This window comes from Toxotes jaculatrix, chromosome 10, assembly GCF_017976425.1.
Source record: "Toxotes jaculatrix isolate fToxJac2 chromosome 10, fToxJac2.pri, whole genome shotgun sequence".
NCBI classification, from domain to species: domain Eukaryota; kingdom Metazoa; phylum Chordata; class Actinopteri; family Toxotidae; genus Toxotes; species Toxotes jaculatrix.
In genome coordinates this window covers 12,295,302-12,301,301 of record NC_054403.1, presented here as the reverse complement: position 1 = coordinate 12,301,301, position 6,000 = coordinate 12,295,302, and positions in this window count along the sequence as shown.

The following is a 6,000-nucleotide window of genomic DNA, read 5'->3' as shown; positions in this document are numbered from 1 at the left end:
CAAGGAAAACATTCTCGATTTCTTGTCAAATGGGTAAAATGAATGACCTCTGAAAGATTTGGAGTAATAAAGTGCAAAGTTTCTAACTCACAGCATCAGATAATTTTAGGTCAGGTTTACATGCTTCATTCAGGAGCTAGAAGGTGACTCTCAGTATTGTATATTTATGAGTGCAGTGCAGAGGAATAAAAACAAGAAGAATGCCTAGACCATTTTGGCTTTCATCAGACAGCACCGGCATGTTTGCCTTAATATTTATGACCTCTACAGGGGTACTGCAGTCTCTGGACAGCATTAAAGTCTGCCCCTTGCCCTCTATAAATATTTTCTTTATGGCCAGAGAAGTGAGGGAAAGTCGTAACAAGCTATTACATGGATGAGATGCATTTCTTAACCTTATCCGCCTTTTATCAACCAAGATCCTGCTCAGTGACCTGCAGAGACTGTCAGAGCTGAACATCTGTTTGGCTAACCTCCTCCACCCGTCTCTCCTCCATGACAGACCAACTAATTATAATCACTGTGCTGATCCATCACCTCTCGCCATCCCTCCTCTACATATCATATCTGTCTGTCTGTCTGCATGCCAGAGAGAAGGCCAGGCTATTGATCTGACCTAAATGAAGCGGGCTCAAGGTCTTTACAGCAAAGCTTCTAACTTTCTCTGGCCGAAGGAGAAACCCACTGTCAAATACAGTTTTGTCACAGTGAGACAAGGTCTGTGCTGAGCCGTGGGGGCCCGACGGTCAGCGTTAATGGTGCAGCTGGGTAGTGCTGAATTATATTCTGAATGTAAACCCAAGGCACCATGTACATGCAATTCAAGAGGCATGGTGCTGGGCTGGTGGTTTATTTTCTGTGCAGAAACACACACATAAAAAATTAACTACTTTCAAGGACTGTACCTCATTGTATTACTATAGGAACTGACAGACAGGGTCATGTGTGCCTGTGGGTGTCAACAGTGTGGACTCTCTGTACAATCAGGACAGCTAATAACAATTATTTTATTTATTATCTTATTTTCATGATTAACTGATTAATCATTTGGTCCATCAAATGCAAAAATGCAAAATGACTTTATCAATTAAAGGATTACCAAATTATTTGGAAGCTAATTTTCTAAGCCACTAATCAATTAATCGACTAATTGTTACAAATCTATTTACAGTAGTCTCACCTGAGACTAAACATAATGCAAATGACTGATGATTATAGATGAATCAGAATACAGGACATTTTACATTAATTTTTACATTCAGATCACAAGAAAATCACAGGAGATTAGGACTGCACTTTAACAATCATTTCCACTATAAATTCATCTGCCAGTTATTCTCTCATTTAATCAGTTTGTCACTCTGGCTGTTACAAGTCAGGAAATGGTGAAAAATACCCTTTAGAATTTCCAAAAATCTGAGGGGATGTTGTTCTTATTCCGCTGTTATTTCAAAACCCAAAGATACAGAGGTTACAATCATATATGCTAAAGAAAACCATGAAATCCTCTCATTGGAATTTGTGCATTAGAAATACTGAAATGATTAAACAATTATCAAAATATCATTTTCTGTCGGTCAATTAATCTCCTACTTGTTTCAGCCCCAGCTTTAATTATTTTTTTGTCTGTGGTCACATGCCATGGCTAAATCACATGCTCATTATTCCATGATTGCAATAAAATGATAAGAAAATAATTTTACCTACAGCGTCTGCAACATTCCACAGACAGCAGGCTGTAGCAGTAGGGATATGAAGATACACCGTACAGCCAGATTGGGTACACAGCAGGTAAAAAAAGCTATACAAGAGACTCAGAGAAAGGACTGACAGAACAGGGTGAAGGCGCTCTAACCTCTGGTTCTGTCAGAGTGAACCTCTTGACTGGCGCCAACATATCGCAACTCCTTAGCAAAGAGGTTGTGGGGGGTTAAGCTAGTCTGCAGACTGTGCACTCTGGAGGGTGGGATATTAATTTCCATGTTGTGGTGAAGGTTATGTGGTGCAATGATCACATTAATAATGGAGGAGTGAGTCAGAGGAGCAGCTAAGCCCAAGACCAACAGGTCAGCCAAGTCCGGTCAAGTGGAACCACCCACCCTTCAAACATGTGGCCAGGCAGATGTTTGCCTTTTCATCATATTCTGACATCAGGATGTGCCAAATGTATATTTTTCTACCCTAGTGAGAATAAGAGTGTGCCAACTCCTGAGTTTCATCCAATGCCTGGACGCTCTAGTTACATTTCATGGCTCATTCAGTGTGTGCAGATCTAACTGAAGTTCACACTTCAATTTCATGTGCCCTTACAATCAAAAAATAAAAAATAAAAAGACAAGGCAAGATGTCTAGACTGTGACACGGAGAAGTAAGAACATACTGTACATCTGTGTGGGAACATGTGAATTAATCACTGATGTGTGACATTTGTAGATATATCTGCTTATACTGCTCAGATGATACTGTAGGGGCGGTTGTTGCTTAATGGAATTTGGAGAGGAAAGCAAAGGCTGTGAACTCCATTGTGAAGAAGTCACATTCCCTCTAAGCTCCATTCACTTTTTCCTGATACTTTTTAACCTCTTACTATCTCCATCTCCAAGACAATACCACAATGTAGAGACACACAATAAACAAAAACACATTTGAGCAAAGTATATAGGGCTCTTTTCTTATTGCAGGCCTCTTTCCCTGAGTTTTCTCTAATCCAAAACTTTTCCCAAGATGTTCATCATCTTTTGCTTCTTTGTTCTCAGAGGGCTGTTGATTGGGGTTTCAGGCCATATGGGTGTGTATGTGCTGTGGTTATTTTAGCTTTGTGGTTGAGTGGGAGTTGTGAGGAACACAAGCAGGCAAACTATGCTGGTATGGTACAATGATGCAGCAGGGTTTTTTTCCAATTTATAATATCCAACCCATTTCTAAGATCCTATGTAACAGTGGTTCCCAACCTGTTTTTCTCTGATGTTGGCGAAACCACTTGTCATGTTCCAGTCATGTTTATTTGAACAGATTTTTAACAGGATTTTGTTGAACACTGTTCTAGAAAAGCAGACATTGTTAGAATGTTTTCTTCTATTTTTATACAAACCATAGCTATAGAGGAATTTCTGCTGCTCTGTCTCATATTTTAGTTTTTTTTTATTAGGTTTCCATTTGTACTGCTACCACTTGGCAGTGCATTTCTTTTATCCAATACTTTTGGTTATTTTGACTTCTTTGTTTTATTGCAAGCTAATGTCAATCATAGAAAGTGGTTTTAAGGTGTTACAACTGACTCCGATTAGCAGGAGGCATGCCTTATGCAGACAGTTTATCACAGTGGGTAGTTTACCAGTCATTGTGACAATAAATATGCTATCACAATAAAATGCTTCCCATGCTGATTCCTAATCCTAATTCCTAATTTATTTGCTCATTTTCCTCTTAAAAACAAATATCGTGACAAAGTTATGATTTTACCAAATCATAATTTCTGTTATTTCAAAAAGCTGTGCTGCTGAACAACCTTTCCACATAACCATGCATAAACGTAAAGGTTGGGAGTCATTGCTACAGAATGTCTGCTCTGAGAGATAGTCAAAGATCCACAACTATGCAACAATGCACACAAAAGCACATACTTTATGAAGACTGAAAACACACATTTTTGTGCAACTAAACCACAACGGCTGCTCAACTGACGGGACAACCTTTCTCCACTGAGTCATAGTCCATACCTAACAAATGTTTTAAGTCTGCAGGCCCAACATTGGAAAGTGCAAGAAAAGAAAGTGGCTAATTGTTTGGCAAGATAAGAAAGGTAAAGAGCTCAAGAGCTCAGTCAATGGCCTGTAAACATTCAGTGAACATTTTCAACACAAATTACAACCCAAAGAACCAATGCACTCTCTCCTTGCTGCATCAATCACCACTCAAGCTGTCGCTTTTACCCACAGCTACAATCCATTTTCAAATAGGCAGTCTACTTTGGCTGTTAGAGGAGAGGGACTGGGTGGCGACAGACAGATAGATAGACAGCAACAGAGACAGGAGGGTGACAGAGAGATTAACAGAGAAAAAACAGAGTATATGTGGGCAACAAGTTCAGAAAGTGAGAAATCAGTCTGCAGCTCTTGCTAAATGGATGCCATCTGGCCCTACTAGGGAGGCTATTTGTGTAAAGAGAGGAAAGGACGCAGCCATGCTGGCAGGCAGGCCAGCAGGTGAGCACAGCCAGACATAGACAGAGGGATGGGTCCTGCAGCTGCACAAATCTTTTCACTTGTATCTTTATTTCACAAGACAGCAATGACAATTGTGTGGACTCTGCAAGCAGCCAGCATGTCAAGTGAGGCTTATGGAAATGGCATTTTTATTGTTTACCTGGCAGCAGGGATAAGACGGGTAGGCTGGAGAATCTACCTGCAAGAGTTAGACAAACTGAGGAAAGCGAATTAGATGTGAGATAGAGTGAGTAAAATGTAAATAGAAAAGTGTGTCTGTGTGTATACATGGGTGTCACAGGGTGCAGTGCACAGGTATAATTGAGAGACAGACTGAATGAAACTGCATAGTAATGGTGAAGGACAGGAGAGAATGGATTTGCAAAATAAAGAAGGAAAAGCAATGTGAGCTTTTTCAAATTTTATAGTCAAAGGACTGCCTGATCCAATCCTGCTGATAAAATACACAGTGAAACATTTATCAGTAAGGAAGTCCAGGCCTGACTTTCATATATCAGCCTTTGCTTTCCCCATATAACGAAATGGCTGTGTTGTCCTGCAGGAATTCTGCAGGACAAGCCAGGGCAGCCTGCAGTGACAGAAAGGATTAGGCCCAGTGCCGATGGCTTCATTTGATTGGCTCTCTCAGAGCAAAGGCCTGTCTATCACTGCAAGTCACAAACCTCAAATCCTTTCAAAAAAACAAACAAACAAAAAAAGCGTAAATATTTAGCAGTGGTTTTATCACAGCCACCAACTGAAAAACAGACTGAAGACAGAGGTGACAGTGCTGCCAGAATAACTTTTATGTTTGTAGCTTCCTAGAGGCCAAACATGTGACAGACAGAATATCTTTGTCCAGGAAGGCTCATTTCACACTACACTGGGGAGATTATTGTGTCGCCTCTTTCATAATCCTAACAGGATTTTTGCAGATTCAAGGATTTGCTGCATTTGATACGAAATGTTGGCAGCCTGCACTCGAGGCTGATAGAGGATTTCTCTGTGATTGATTGGGACATACGTACATATATAACGTTGCTAGCGTTTGTGGTGTTTATATATTTTCAGTTATGGTTAAGATGCATCTAGTGCACAGCACAGCATTCAGAAGTTTCTTCCCTTTCGATTTTCCCTCACAACTATTCAGGTTTTCCTCAGGCGGAAAATAAATCTGTCACGGACAACTGGCTAATAAATCTGTCTCATTTTAAATGGAAAAACATTGTCTGTTGTGGACAATTCTGTTATACTGTGAATTTTTACAGATATGCAGCATGTCTGTTATATCACACTCTGTCACCACTGATATAACGCAAGAGTGATTACACCTATGCACAGTTCATGAAAGATATAGAGTAACAGTTTCTTCACATTTATGTTCAGGTTTGAGTCCAAAGTGGTCCTGTACACTGCAAGATCACTTTTCTACAATGCATTGTTCATGTGGGAGACTGCAACCTGTGTGTGCCTGTGCGTGTGTATGAGTGCGACATCCTTGAAAAGACAATGTTATCATGCTGATATTTAGCAATTATAATGCTAACTATTAGCATTAAAGTTTTGTCCAATACTGGTCAAGAGAATTCAGTCCGAAGTGTTGGATAGACCTCCTGACTGAAAGACTAACACTGGCAATTAACGCCCCTCCCATGCAGATAAAAACTTGAAGTGCCTTTGACCATCATTGCTGCCATACCTTCAGTTTACGTAATCAAAACTGAGTTTTCTAATATGGTTCCACCACAAACTGAGAACCGTACTGCAAACTCCTCACAAGGGAAAACCAATATTA